Source organism: Cyprinus carpio, chromosome B14 (genome assembly GCF_018340385.1).
Source record: "Cyprinus carpio isolate SPL01 chromosome B14, ASM1834038v1, whole genome shotgun sequence".
NCBI classification, from domain to species: Eukaryota; Metazoa; Chordata; class Actinopteri; order Cypriniformes; family Cyprinidae; genus Cyprinus; species Cyprinus carpio.
Window position 1 is genome coordinate 19,347,945 of NC_056610.1, and position 16,079 is coordinate 19,364,023.

At 35.7% G+C, this 16,079-nt stretch overlaps 1 protein-coding gene across 14 annotated transcripts in view; it reads left to right on the top strand.

Moving 5' to 3' along the window:
* dlg3 (discs, large homolog 3 (Drosophila)) overlaps positions 1–16,079 on the top strand; it is an 86,332-nt gene that overhangs the window by 22,810 nt on the left and 47,443 nt on the right. The window lies entirely within an intron of this gene.

Here is a 16,079-nt window from a genome sequence, read left to right on the forward strand (position 1 = left end):
TCGCTCATTGAGAGGTGAGGCATCTTGTGAAGTATAATACACACCTTTTGTCTGTGACTGTTTTAGCTACATTTTAACCTCATATTCAAACCGAACCAGGGAGCAGAAGCTGTAATTAAGTGAGGTGTGTGTGTGTGTAAGTGGCAGCAGGGGTGGGGGAAGGGTCGCTCTGAATGTATAAAATGGAGGAAGCAGGCTCTCGTGTGAGAACGAGCCCGCATGCATGCTCTGTGCCTTCAGTGTACTTGATGTCTACGGTGTGGGGGTGCGTGCGAGTGCACAGGTTTTTATTGGTATTTGTGCATGGCTGAGGGAGAGAGAATGCAGAGAGAGCAGCAGAGACGCAGAGAAAATGGAGGGTGAGATCTCGGTGGCAGCGAGGGAGAAATTTCACCAAGCGCAGGGAGGGAAGGCGTGAGCAAGGAGCTGACTAATTCTGCCTCCGTTCAGAGGATGGGAGAGGCATCAGTCAAAAGCAGTGCGGTTTTTCACTCATTCCTTTTGTTTAAATCATGAATTATGCATGTGTTCTTGGCAGCATTTGCTGTAAACCGAATAAATGAACCCTTAAGATGTGACATTTCCTGTTTATTCTCTATTTCTGCAATAATTTCCTTCTCGTTTTGTTGTATGGCGTTCAGAGAGGTGAAATAAATCAAGCATATATCTCCTCCCGTGCGCCAAATGAAATACCTGATAGGCACGAGCACTCCTAGGGCATATTGATGGAGTGTATGTTTAATTAATGAGAAGGAAATTGTTTAACAGAGGCATATAGGACAATGACACTATTAAAGCTTCTCGTATGTGAGGAGGAGACCATGGATCATCTTGCTGGTTTCTCCTCTTCTGGCCAGACTGTTGCCTGTCAAGATTATTAAAGAGGCTTTAGTTATCTTTGAAGGCCTTGTGGATGTGTTTCATTTGCCAAGGCTATCGCTTCTGGGAAAAATTTGAATGAATGAATTTCAGCTTAGAATGAGGGGGGAAAACATTCCTTATTGGGTGGAGAGTGTTTGGCAATCATTGAAAGGGCACAGAAAGTTGTGGTAATAGAGGTGAAAGTGCCAATGTGGAAAAGAGAGAAATCAGCCAATAAAGTCAGGTGGGCTGAGGAAACAGAGTGGGTTACATAAGAGAAGGCAGTTGGTGGAGCCGCAAGAGGAGACGCTTTAAGAGAGAGCTTTGGATTTGTGTGCTTGCGTTTGCCCCCGACTTTCTGTAAGGCCACATTTATTGGTTTCTAGCGCTCTGAGTGCGTATAATATATAAACACATTCATATCTGCAGAAAACATAATATTCATTGCGGGAGAGAAATCATGTAGAAGATTCTCGTTCGTTTTGTGGCAAATCAACAGATCGGTTTTCTCGCACTGTGTTATTGTGGCCAAATTGCATCACCCCATCGCTTCAGCTCTGTGTTGTGCTTTAATGGTGAAGTATGTGGGGTTTCTGCACCACCAGCATCACCAAACAGAAAAGAACCATTTTTAACATTTCTAACCAAAACAGATCTTTCCCCCTAATGTTGAAAGCACTGCAGTTTTTAGTTTTTTTTCATTTAATAGGAGTGTTTGTATATTTGGAGAATGGATTTAAATGTTAAAAAACAACACAGTTAGACTTTAAAGCAGTATCGTCTATTCATCATTTGTTCATTGGTTTTAAAATCAACATAAAACCAGTTTTCACAACCCATTTGATGGATTTCTGAATGAGAAATAATGTAGGACAGGAGTTTTTTTTTTTTTTTTTTGTTAATCTATAATTAATTTTATTGATCTGAATTTGATTGGATTGTGCATGTTAACAGAATGGAACCAGATGATTAGAAAAGAGTGGTCTAAAATGTTAGAGAAAACAATGTGCTTTGGTGAATCATACACAATCTGACCAATAAAGGTTTCATTTTGATTTCAAGATTATTCTCTGCATTAATTCAGTAGATATTTGATGAGGTGGCTTCAAAAGACATGGTCAGCTGTTGGAGTACAACAACATTTCTTCGTCAAAGTAAGGGATGTGTTTGGAGAGACTAGGCATTTTCAGAATGAACCGTCTGTCTCCAGGCACCAATTTATAATTTTGTGCTCTTGAGATTTATGGCACAATCTCATGGTTATGATTAGTGTTAAATAACAATTGGCCCCTTACATCATTTAACACAAGATTTTAAAATTTTGAAAGAATACTTTTTTACATGTGCCTGTTATTAGTAAATGAAGATATCTGGAGGTGATCCATATGTACTGTTCTTGCTAGTGCTGGATGCTTTTCTGTTGTGATTCTGTGATTTCTTTATATTAATATTAACTTCTTGATGGGGCTATATGCTAAATTACACTCCACATCCTGCTCAGTCACCTGTCTGTCAGTGTACATGTGCTCAGGAACTGCATGCATCACATATGTCGAAGTGTATTTGAAGAAATCTGTGGGAAAGAAGGAACAGATTTTAAGAGAGGCTTCACTCCTCAGATGTCCTCGGCTCTTACCCCCAGCTGCGATACAGACAGCCTCCATCTTAGAAATGAAGCGTCTGCATCATATCAAGAAGGATGTTTTTTTGTTAACTCATCCTTGTAGCCGCAAACATATGGACCGTGCTGAAATTATGTTGAAATATATGTGACAGTATGTGTTCTGGCTGCATTACAATTAGAGAGAAAGGCAAATGGATGCTGTTTTTTAGCTTCTCATTGTCTCATTCATAAGATCAACCATTACTATAGTATAGATGATTCATAGATCATTATCTTTCTCAGTCTTCCCGAGATATGAAACTTAACAAATAAATCATGTTAAATGCTGCATATTAAATAGCAGGGGAACTATAAAACATTTATTTTCATCAGTAAAACAGTAGTAAAGCAAACATAGCATATTTCTTGTGTCTACTACATGCAATATTTTATTAGATAAAATATTAATTGAAGAATTAAAAATGGATATTTAATAGCTCTTACACTTGTGTCATTGCATGAGTTAAGCAGTGAATAATATTAATGAGCAACAGGGTTTTAATTTGTAATTATTTCCTGGAGCAAATGACGCATTGTTTTTGTTAGCCCTGTTGTAATTGTCCTAACTTAGGTACTGTGTAATTTGGTAATATGGACACTGTATAAAATGCTACTCACATTTTATTATCCTAAAAAAAAAACATAATTTTTATTTAAAATTAATATTTTAATTCTATTTTTAGTTAAAATTATTATTTAAATCCTTTTAAAAAAAACATAACCTATCAAATTCTTGATAAACAACATTTTTAAAAAATTCCATATACAATATTTTTTTTATAAATTCTATCAATTTTTATTTTATTTGTAAGATTACTAAGTTAAATGACAAGTGCATTGTGTAGAAGAACTTGTCAGCAAAACTGTTGCCATATGCCATTAAAAACAGCTTTATCCAGTATCCTGGACAGTTGCAATTGGGAGGTTATGAGAGCGGACGGTAAATTTATTTACAGTATATATTATTTAATCTACTGCATGACATGACCATTAGCTTCATGTCTGAAGTCTTTCTTCAAACAGCAATATAGAAATTAACAGTCTTTAAAGGTAGAATTAGAAGTATTTCCTGAAAATAAAAATTCAGTTTAAGTTTTTTAATGTTACTACATTTCCATCAAAAACCCAATTTGTTGTACACCCAGATGCTTGTGTGTCAGCATGCTCCTAGCAGTTGAAAGATTAACGGCACATCTTAAGAATCTCATTTATCCATTTTAGGTTACGTGCGATACAACACCTTAATGGTTCCTTTTGCTGATACCCAGTGTAGCCAATTTATGAGAAATATATCTTGATCAAGTATTTGCATTCATTAGAATGAAGCCTGGCATCACAGTGCATTCAGTGCAAGAGAATGCAAGGAATACATTAAGGTTTTTTTATTTATTTTTTTATAAAGCATCTCATTAATGGTGCACCCTGCTATATCAGAGGTGATATTCTGTGCTCTTGTGATCTCAGCAGTAAGCCAAGTTCCTCAGTTGATTATGCATGTCATAAATCAGGAGCAGGGCTAGCATATGTGAGCTCTGGGGGGCAGCTGTGGCCTAATGGTTAGAGATTTGGCCTTGTACCAGAAGGGCGCATTCGAGTCTCGGTGCTGGCAGGAGTTGTAGGTGGGAGGGAGTGAATGAACAGTGCTCTCTTCCACCCTCCATTACCCATGGCTGAAGTGCCCTATGAGCAAGGCACTGAACCCCCAGTTGCTCCCCGGCGCTGGATATATAGCCCATGGGTCACTTCTCAAATGCACTTGGAGGGTTAAATGCAGAGCTAGTATGGGTTACATACTTGACAAATGTCACGACTTTCACTTTCAAACAAATTCTTACGGATGGATCGCTAGCTTGAGACATCAGCATAGTAATGCATTCATCTTAGAGGAGGCTGGGTTTGTGAGAGATTTTAACAAATTGGATTTTCATTTGTAATGTGGGGTTTTGGGTTGCAGAAAGGAAATGGGATGGGGGTTGGGGGTTATGTTCCATCCATTCCAGATGAGACCAGTTTAGGGTTGGTCCCGCAAGACACTCCTCTTTCCACCAAAACCAATATATGTCCTTCTGGAGAACTGAGAATTTATTATAAGGCCACATATGTGAAGACAACTTACTAGATTAAAGACTAAATGAAGAAATAGAAGTGTAATAGATATTGATATATAGATTTTGTACTCTTATTTTTTGTATTTATTTTGTATATTTTTATTTTTTAAGTATTTCTTTTCGTAGGATCGAGCTTACGTGATCAGACTCGATTTATCTCAATACATCTTAAATACCATGTTTGTTTATATAAGGTACATTCTGTTTTATTGTATTTTATTTATTCTATTGGATGCATCTCATCTGAAAATATTCAAAATTTTACTTTGCAATGTAAAAAAAAAAAAAAAAAAAAAAAAAATATATATATATATATATATATATATATATATATATATATATATATATATATATATATATACACACAGTATAGGCCTAGTACATTAAATATTGTTAATATTGTTGATATGTGCACAGATGAGGTAAATTCCATCCTTGTGAAACATTCTTGACACTGACAATTATTGACATTGTCATATGCTTTTACTTTATAGCACATTTGTTAAAAGAGATAACTAAGACTTGCCACATTTCACACTCGAAGTGTGTTCCTTCAAATGGAAACATGGTCTTGTAGGAGAACGGTGTTTGATTCTACCGAACACTGCATAGGTACCCAGTTAACTTTAGGTGTTGCCATAGCGACAAGAAGGCTAGAAATCCTGCTGCCCGAGAGAGAGAGCTGAATTCGGTGACATTTTACAGACATGATCGTGCATCTTCATGACAGCATTTTTATTTGCTGACACTGCAGTTACCTTGACATGCAGAACTTCACAAAATGATTTTTTTACTACATTGTGCATGCACTGATCAGTAGGGTTGGGTATCGTTCCAATTTTATCGATTCTGATTCCGATTCTTATCGATTCCGATTCTTATCGATTCCTAGTTTCGATTCCAATAAGATAAAAAATCCAATATAAAAAAAATTAAGTCAAACATTTAGATATCAAACATGTATTCTGTCTTTTTACAAAGCATTCTGTTGCAGTTGGATAACATGAGCAAATATCAGCAGTCTACAAATCACTGCAAGAGGAATTTTGCATGTGCTTTAAAAAAAAAAAATACCATAGCAAAAACAACTAGATTAATATAAATTTCAAATATTAAAGTGTTAAAGACAAGTAAACCGTCAGTAATAAGATAGGAACAAACAAATCAATTAGCAATATCATAAATAAATACAACTAAACACAATTTCAGGTACAGAAACTGTAATTAAAAGTTTAAAAACACTGCATAGTTTCCTTTTTATAAATAAAATAAAGATTAATCAAAGTTATTAAATATATTCAGTCAAGATCAGTGAATGATTTTCTTTTGTTCTTTGATTAACATTAATGACAGGCAGCGTTTATTAGGCTGTTGTCTCTTTAAGCAAAAATACTGTACGTGTGTTTTCTTTCTCATCTGTTTACGTTCATGTAAGACAAAAATGGCTGTGTTTATGATGATATACTGATGTAGGTTTCTGTATATTGGTCGACAAATATGAAAGAAGTCAGTTTCGGCTCAGAACAACCTTTTCTACAGTGGAAATATACGGAACGGTCCGAGAACAGACACAAACCGGGAACCTGCAGCACGACCGCCGACCGCTGCTCTCTATGTACGCGCTTGCACACAAACAGGGTGCAAATTCTTTTCGTTCCTGCACTTAATCGTTTTTAATCAAATTGAAATGCGAACGCAGGAATCGTTAAGCAGAATCGAAATGCACGCATCTTATCGAATACCCGGAAAACCCGGAAATTTGGAACCAATCAGACACTGGCACCGGCAACAGACAGACTAACACATTGATCAGTGATATTATCTTTGCATTCTGGGCTCGCTATATCACAGTATCCTCTCTACACACACATATGAAGCTATTGAAGCAGCTGGCCTGGACAGGAAGATGACCACATCCTATAGTTCATTTCATTTACAGCATTATGTTATTGATCTATTTAAAAACCTACCGCTTGGCTCAGTAAGTGATTGTTAGAGTGCGTTGTTTCACGGCCTTCTCACTGCTGATTAAGTATCAGTTGTCAGAAGGCTCAAGGATGCTGAATGCAATCCATCAATGCATCATCCTACTCCAAAATATTTGCCACACACACACATGCAAGCCTTTATAAACCTGTTCTTAAAACAAAATGTACTCAGCCTATAAAAAAACGATGGAGGAGCGCATAGAAAATCACCGCAAATGCACTATAAAACGGAGGAGAAGGCACACTGCAATATTTATGCATACTTTTAGAGTTGGCTTTTATACACTGAGAAAGGGTAAAGATTTGTCCCTGAGAAAACTTTAAAGAGATAGTTGACTGTGTTTTTATGGGAACTAGTGGACTTGCGGTGTGATAGAAGTTTGGTTTGTTCTGTGATGAAGTCTGGCATTGTATATACATAGAACTTGAATGTTCTCAAACAATCCCACCTCTGATGGCCATTATTGTTATATTTTTGGCTGCTTGCCTGTTTCTCCTTTATCTATCCATCCAATGAAAGAAACCACTGTTGAGGAAATGATAATAAAAATGTCTATTGTGTTATGTGAATATTTTAAACAGTGTGACAAAGAAAGTGTTAGTTCTGTTATTATGTCAGATGTTTTAAACTCGAATTTAAACAATTTAATGGACACAAAAGCAAGGTTTGAAATTATTTCAATCAATTATTTCCCTCAGACAACACACAAAACTACCAAATTTTGCTAAAAGTTTGATCACAACATATAATCATTGCTGTTAATAGTGTTCACCGTCTGTTTGACTACATGGTATTACTAAATATAATGTAGAAACTTTAATTTTCTGAAAAGCTGCTTTATAACGATTTGCATCGTGAAAAGCGCTATACAAATAAACTGGAATTGGATTGAATTTAATTGAATATTTTTCACTTTTAGCCCCATCACAAATATATATAAGCAGTGTAAAACATTTTAACATATCCTCCTTTGTGTAGATTATTCTTATTTAAATGGGCAGAATTTATAGCAGAATGTTCAATACACCACCAATTGCGCATGATTGCAAGACAAAAAAGTATATGAATATCACCAGCAAACAAAAGAAGTAGTGCCAACGCAGCACTGACCTGATCAGCTGGCCCAGATCTGTCTCATGTTGTCCCCTAGCCATCAGGCCACTCTTATTTTCGAGCCCTAAGTTTGTTTATGACATTTGTAGAGTTGAAGAAATTGCTTGACTGTTAATCTTTGGATCTCGTAATGAAAAATGAAGCACGTTATTAAGATTCCAGTCATCCGTTGACCTGCAGCAGGATGTTTCTGTGCACTAACCCACTGCGGGAGCTTTACACATTGTGATATTTCCCCATATAAATACATTTGTGTGGGTAGTAATGTGAGTGACTGTATTGCTCATGGCCATTGACCTGTCAGCCATATGCTCTCAGCTGGCGGCCCTGTTGGAGCACAGCTCCCCTGCTCCGCTCTGTGCCACACGTGGGGTGGGGAGTCGAGAGGGCTGTTTATTTGTTTGCTCACCTGCTTTGTTTCATTTCTTGTTTTTGCTTATCGCAGTGGTGACTGTCCTGGAAAACAGAAGAATAGCGGTCAGCTTACTCATCTTATTCAGTTCTGGATGCATCCACTATTCTGACAAGGAAGGCAGACATGTACACATGCCACTGAGATCCACGGCACAAGCATCGCTTGCTATTGCAACATTGTCACAAAGCCCTCCCTGCTGCTTCAGTTTAATGGCTAACAACATCCCAATGAATTTTAGAGAGCTCGCACAGTCATTCCGTCTTTTGTGCCGTTACTCTTCCCCTCTCCCTGTGTGATGCTTCAAATATCAGTGGCTGCATTTTGCTCCGGCCGGCGTTAAAACTCCCACACGAGATCATAGAATCTGCATGCATCACAATCAATAACTGGAGAGCGCTGATCCACGAGCCTCTCACTCTCTCTGTGTGTTGTGGGAGTCTGTGGGTGCTTTTAACAGAGCTTTTGAGCTTTCCAGTGCTCGTAATTTTAGACCTTTTTGGCTTTTACCTCTGCTGTGGACTCACTTGTGAGCGTAAAGCGATTGCAGACCTAGAATATTCTATGTGCAGAATTGCTTGCATTCATTGCCTTTCATTAATTTCAAGGGATGCAGTGTAACGTACCTTGTGCCGAGGCTCCGACCTGTGAGTAAAATTACAGCAATAAATTACAATGTAATTAACTGACAGAAGGGAAAACTATATTTGTGCCGAAATGCTCTTTTATCAGATTTCATTTAGTGATGAGGCATTGGTTAATTATATCTTTAGAGTACAGGTCATTGTGCTCTGCACAGCGTGACCCGTGATGTCCAATTTGTGAAAATTTGTGAATGAAAGTCAAACAGATTCATGAATCACTACTAATCGATAAGATTTATTCTCACTTGATAAGCATTGAGTCATTTTTGATTATTGCTGATCATTTGATTATTCCTATTGAAATGAGCTGAGAACCATTGCTGTGCAGTGTGGTAAGACTTACTGTATACCGACTGTTTAAAGCTATAGTAATTAAAGAAAACATTCAAATGTGTGACAAAAATACAATTATTATTATTTTTAGTAGGCCCAATTGTTGAATTAAAGTTGAATTGATTGTTGAACTTTGTGTGTTGTTTTGGGAGCCACACTTAATAAAAGCTACATTTAAGGCTAAGATCACATTGAAATTAGCAATTACTGCTTTCCACTTTTAACATTACATAAAGCAACATTTGACAATTTGTTTTTAAAACAAGCTGAAATACTTTCACAAAACAGAGGGATTTAAGTGGCACAAATGCAGTCAGGTTCACTAGAGTGACAGCATTAATTGGAATACAATTTACTGCAGATGCAACTAGAAAAACACTCTAGTTTATATAACTTCACAAAAAAATTGTGGAAAGCAGTATTTGACTTTCTTGCAGTATTTGACTATAGAAATATTATGTAAAAAGTATGCATTTAATTTCCCAACTTTAAGAGGTTATTTAGCACCTAATTTTTTCATTGGTCATATTAAAATATGTTTGTTGCATTAAATGTGGCTTTTAAAAATAGAAAAACTGCAAATTTATGGGCTTTTTCATCCCATTCAGATCATGTTTATATGAGACTGCCAGTAAAGAGCGTTTCTTGCATGCAGAGATGCTCTGTGTGTCATCTCTCATTGCTGCATTATCTAAGTAGCCCTTCAGCCATTTTCTGGACGTTTCCAATTTTCGTAGTGTTTTAACCATATTTTTTCTTCGTTCTCCTTGTTCTCATCCCGTTTCCCCTCAAAAGTTTCTTCAAAATAGCATCTTTTTTCAGAGAACGTTTATGCACATTGCTTTAACACTGTTTACTAATGCAATTAGTGTTATCAGTCTCTGTTTCTCCCTAAAAGGATGTGCATAAAAAGCAGCTGTAATTACACCATCACTCTTGCACCTTTAAAAAGCTTTGTTTTGTCTGTAGTTGACACAAATACATATTGTAAAAAGAGAGATTTTATATAATATATATCTGATAGTATATATGTATCTCTTTGGTAACTTTGATAAAGCACTTTCAAACATTATATGCTTTATATATTTAAAAATATTAAAGTATGGTAGTTTGTATGTAATGTTAATTGTTATGTAAAATAACTAGATTTTAACATTTTCTGAGACAATATCCTCTTGAAATCTTTTTTTTTTTTGGGCGGGGGTATTTTGAATACATTTTATCAGAGGTCGAAAATTGTTTTGAAAAAGTGATCGCTTAGAAAAGTAAGAGCACATCTCATTAAAAAGCTGCGTGAACTGAAGCATCATTTATGTCTGTAACGCAAGTGTGTGGGACGAGTTATGCATGAAAGTTTAAAAACGTAGGGTTACTAGTTCTGTGTTCCTCCTTTGTGAATACCACTATTAATGTTATTATAAAGTGTCTCTAATTAATTTTTCATATGCAGCGTTTATTCCGCCTTGCCATATTCACACTTATGTGATCCAGTTTTTTAATCAGATCTTTGGCCCTCTAGAGGTTGAAGCTGTTATGCTATTCTAACACATTGCATAGTCTTTATTGGACATTGGAGTAATAATAGTTTGCATGTATACATCCACTTGCACACAGACTTGCTCATTCACGCATCCTCTCCAGAGAGATACAAATCAAGCAGAACATCCCTGATATCTGAGAGTCCCAGCTGCCTCAGGCCACAGATACAAGAGGGTTGTGCCGAGCCTTTACAGATAACGTGCTGGATTATCGGCCCGCCGTTACATGGTTTGCAGGCAGCACGTCTGTGTTTGATTTAACACTTGAGTTTTACGGAGGGGTTGTCTTAATTCATTTACAGCTCGGCTAAGAGCTAAAGGTAGAGCATTGATACAGGTGTATGTAGATTGATTGCCAATGTACTTTCAAGGAAATGCTTGATCTGATTTTTTTTTATTATTCTTTTTATTCATGATCCATTACAGTCAGTTTGGGAAATTTTGGTAACTTTTGGAGAAAAACATTTCTACAGTTAATTTAAAATCAAAGCATTTTCAAATTAATTCATTTAATTTAAATGATCAACATTCAATTAATATATATATATATATAAAACAGTCTCTGTGTGTGTGATGTTGGCAAGAACCTGAGATTATATATATATATATATAAAACAGTCTCTAACATATCACATGCTTGCAAAACCCACAGAAACTTGTGACATGTTGGCAAGAACCTGAGATGCTAAGGCACACACTAGATGCTTCTGCTGTATTTTTGTCTTGCAGACCTAAAAAGCTTTATTATTTGATATTAGTCATCACAACTTCGTGACAGTGTGGCTATACTGGGAAACAGAAGAGTGAAAACAAAACAAAAAGAAATAAATCCTAGGCACCCATTAAAGAATTTCTTGGAGCATTCTTTGCTCTATTAGCTCTGACGTTATATTAATCTTGTTTGATTAATATAGCATGATTGATTGTTATACATGTTAAATATAATAAGTATTGGAAATAAACACCATTAAGCATTGCAGTGACTTTACATATTGAGATTACTTTCATTTAATGATCACTTAAAGACTGCATTTAACATTTTCATTAAATTGAAATATTTAAAACAATAATAATGTAATAGTTACATAAATCTGTAGCAAATTAAAATTAAAAGTAATATTTTTTATTTTGTAGTACATTATAATATATATATATATATATATATATATATATATATATATATATATATATATATATATATATATATATACACACACAAAATATATTATAGCATTTTAATATTATCTGCTATATATTAGTGGCCATTACAAGTAATCTGATATCAGCTAGAATTATTTGTGACATTATTTCAGTACATTTCAGCTGTTTTCTATGTGAGGGTGCTTGGCTGCTCCCAAAAATGTAGGTGATTTTAGGTGTCCCTTCAATAATGGTAAAACCTGACCTCCACACACATAAACGCATACGTACATTCATGAATGCTTACGTAAACTCTTTAGTACATTGCTGGATAATCTCGTTGCATATTAACCCTCATAATAACATTTGGGAATGCCACTATATTGTGAGTTTGCACTATTTTAGTATACTGGCTTACAGGAGTGTGTGGCTTGTGTAACACAGAGAGTCACCGCGCTTTGAATATAGGCTGCTGGAGTCGCTCTAGTAGATCCTGATCAGCCAGCTTATAAAACTGAATGTGGGCCCTCAGTGGATTAATATTCCACTTTAAAATTCCAATTATATAATCAGCCAAATCCAAGCACTGCATATGCTCATCAGAATCGCTGCAGAGCTCGTGATGACAAGGGCCAGCGTTTGAACCTGAGAGAATGACGCAATAGAGGTCTGCTTACGGTGCACTCTCTAATATCATTTTTGCCAATGGTGTTGGGCTGACTGTGTGTGGTCATTCACAGAACATCCCTCGCTGAAGCAGTGACAGCATGCCAAATTTTTAATGCTTTAACCTCAGGGGACGTGAGGCCGTTGTGACATTTTGAACCTCCCGACACAACCCTGAAAAAGAGAAGCACTTTGCATTTTCTATGACTGTTCAGTGTAAGGAAAGGTGATTAATGACATGAATTATGGGGAATGTATGAACCTTCCCAGCATGTGTCTGTTTAAAGAGGCTGATTGCTTGACAGCTCTAAATACAATTTACATCCTCTGAGCATTCTCTCGTCAAACCGTCCACTGAGAATATGGAGTAATGAGCAAGAGTCATTTATGTAATTACTTTTGGTTTATGAGTTATTAAATAAAGCTCAAACCCAAGTAAAAAGTCTTTGAACTATGTTAGGAGAGTTGTTAGCTTGAATAAAACTGATTGACATTGGACCTGGGTGCACATGTAGAATTTAGTCTGATTGTGTTTGATTGGTCTTTTGAGGTATTTGATCTCTGTTGAGATTGTTTTTTATTGTTCACTCATGATAGACAGAATCCCATCTTTTATGATTTACTGTAATAATACATTTCTAGTCATCTTCATAATGTCCTGCCTTTCAATTCATAAATCCTTTACCGTTTTGATTGGCTTTATATTAGGGTTTTTAAGGTTGAAAGTTGAATAAGTTTTAACTCCGCTTAATACACTATTCAAAAATATATATATATTTTTTTTGCAAGATATGCTCACCAAAGCTGCATTATTTGATCAAAAATGCAGTAAAAGCAATAATGAAATTTTACATTTTAATCTAATTTTATGCATTACTCCAGTCTCCAGTTTCGCATGACCAATCAAAAAGTAATTATAATATGTTGATTTGCTGCTCAAGAAACATTTCTTATTATTCTCAATGTTCAAAACATGCTGCTTAATATTTTTGTGGAAACTGTGGATTTTTTTCAAGATTCTTTGATAAATAAAAAGTTCAAAAGAACATAATTTATTTAAAAGAAATGTTTTGTAATGTTATAAAAGTTTTACTGTCATTTTTGATCAATTCTTTCTATTCGTGCTGAATAAAAGTATTAATTTCTTTTAAAGATTAAAAAATGAAAAATCTTAATGACACCAAATATTTGAAAGGTAATGAATATTCTATTACATTGGCAGTTCTGGCTCTAAAATGCAATTGAATGAAAATACCCAATGTATATCTGTGACTTTACATCAGTTTGCATAGTATCTTGACAAATTATTTAAAATAAGGATTTTATATTTATTGCCAGGCAAGATGGTTTTATTTGTTTATTATTTATTTATTGGAATTTTCTGTGCTGATTTTATTGTGACATGCAGCCATTAAACATGTTAAAGCACAATGTTAAAGCCAAAATATTTCAAAACTAATACACAAGGGAGTTTGTGTGGAAATGTGTGAATGTCGGATGTTCCAATTCTGTGGAAATTTGCAAAGCTTTCTGCTGAGTTTTGTGCTTTCTCCATATGGAGCAGGTTATTACATAACAGAAATAGATGGTGAATACTGTAAATGGCTCTGAACCAAATAAAATTACATCTCTACACATATGAAATAGGCTGATATTAGAAGTCCATTTAACTTTAGATCAGTATATGCTTTCCTTTTACCTAACCATAAGACCCGGCCCACGTCACCTCTCTGATGGACTGAATCAAATTCTCAATGCATCGTACGAACAGTTCCTCCGCTTCTGATTGCGAACGGTCTGTGTGTCCTCAGATCAGTGGGCATGATGAAAATGTGAAAGTCAGTGACGGTCACTCCGATCGCAGTGGAGATCTTCGCTATGGGGCTTCAGTTCTGATATTCTCTGTCTCCTGTCCAAGGTGTGCAAGAGAGACTGCAAATCTGGCCTCTCTGTGGGAGGCAGATTGTTTTGGCAATTCCTGATGTGATACAAACATTTAAAACAAAGCTTCTTTTCACAGCTATTTGGCAGTAAATACACCAGCATATGGATAAATGTCCTCATGAATGTATTCATAATTGCACACAGAAAGTAGTGGCACAGCACTTGTTTTTCTGCTGTCGTTCTTGCCGTTGTCCTACTTACTGTAATTCTTCACTTTCGACACCTACACAAATTGGTCAGCCAAACTGAAGGCAGGCACACAAAGTGAATGGAGGGATGTGGGCGTGATGGAGTTCAGGGATGTAGCACTGATCCTATAGTTATGACTTGGGAGAGTGTAGAGAGAATGGAAGAGAGGATCATGGAGTCAGAGGTGCCCTTTGTCATCTGTGTTTGTTGTTTTAACACAGCTCTCAAAGGATTTTACTGCGTTCTCTGTGACCCCGGCACCGCTCCTGTGTGCTCCGGTGCCAACTGTGTCTGTGCTCAACTCTGTGCTGCCTTCAGGTGAAAAGCTTACAGAGACAGTAATGTCTGAGCCTGTGTATCACGTCTGCTGCACTTTTGCTTGCTGCACGGAGCGTTATGGATTGCCAGAGTGACTGCTGGAGATGCAACATGCAGCAAGGTCATGATGTGAGAGGATAAGGCCTGCCAGAGCAAAGCTGATGTGTCATAGACATTCGCTGCATGGAAAATTATTCAATATTGCAGTTCATAAAGGAATAAAACTCACTTGAAAATTAAAATTTTCATTACTCACTCTCATGTCTTTTGAAACCCGTGCACGACAAAAATGTGTAGGCTACTTAACTTACTAACTAAACTGTGTAAGATAATAAGCCTGGTTTAAAGAATTTTGCTGGTTCATTAGTGCGTAAAACTTAAAAAACAAAACTCAATAACTTAAATTAAAATACATTCTTTCAAGTCTTAATGACCGAGTCAAGTTGCTTGGCAAATGTATTTGTATTTCACTGGAATATACATAAATATATAACTTTTTTATCAATATTAAATAATTATAATAATTATAGATACATAATTTCTATTATATTCTTATATTATATACCTGGAATAAAGTGGTAAGTTAAGAAGGTAATTTTATGAAGTTATTTGTCCTTCTTAAAACTCGGCAGTACAATAAAATTGGAATGTCATTATTAATACAAATTTTTATATTATATTATATTATATTATATTATATTATATTATATTATATTATATTATATTATATTATATTATATTATATTATATTATATTGTCCAAGTTAAGTAGGTAATTTGTGTCCTTTTTAAAGCATGGCAGTATCTGTGCTCACCATACTTTTTCACTGTATGGAAAAGAGAAGCATGAACATTTATCAAAACGTCTCATTTTTGTGTTCCTTGAAATAAATCTTTTTTTGGTACAATATGAGTAAATGATGGCAGAATGTGCATTTTGTTATGAACTCTCACATTATAAGGCCTGAAGTCACATTTCTTCTAACGACAGCTAGACAACACAGCTTTCAAATAAAAGATAAAAAATCCTGATTAAAAAAAATATTCCTTGTTCTTGGCACAGGACACCACGCAGAGGAGTGGGCACAGCTCTTAGCTTAGCAACAAGGGGTAGCAACCAGCCAGTGGCAGAGAAGAAACGAGCATTGGACTCAGAACAGCA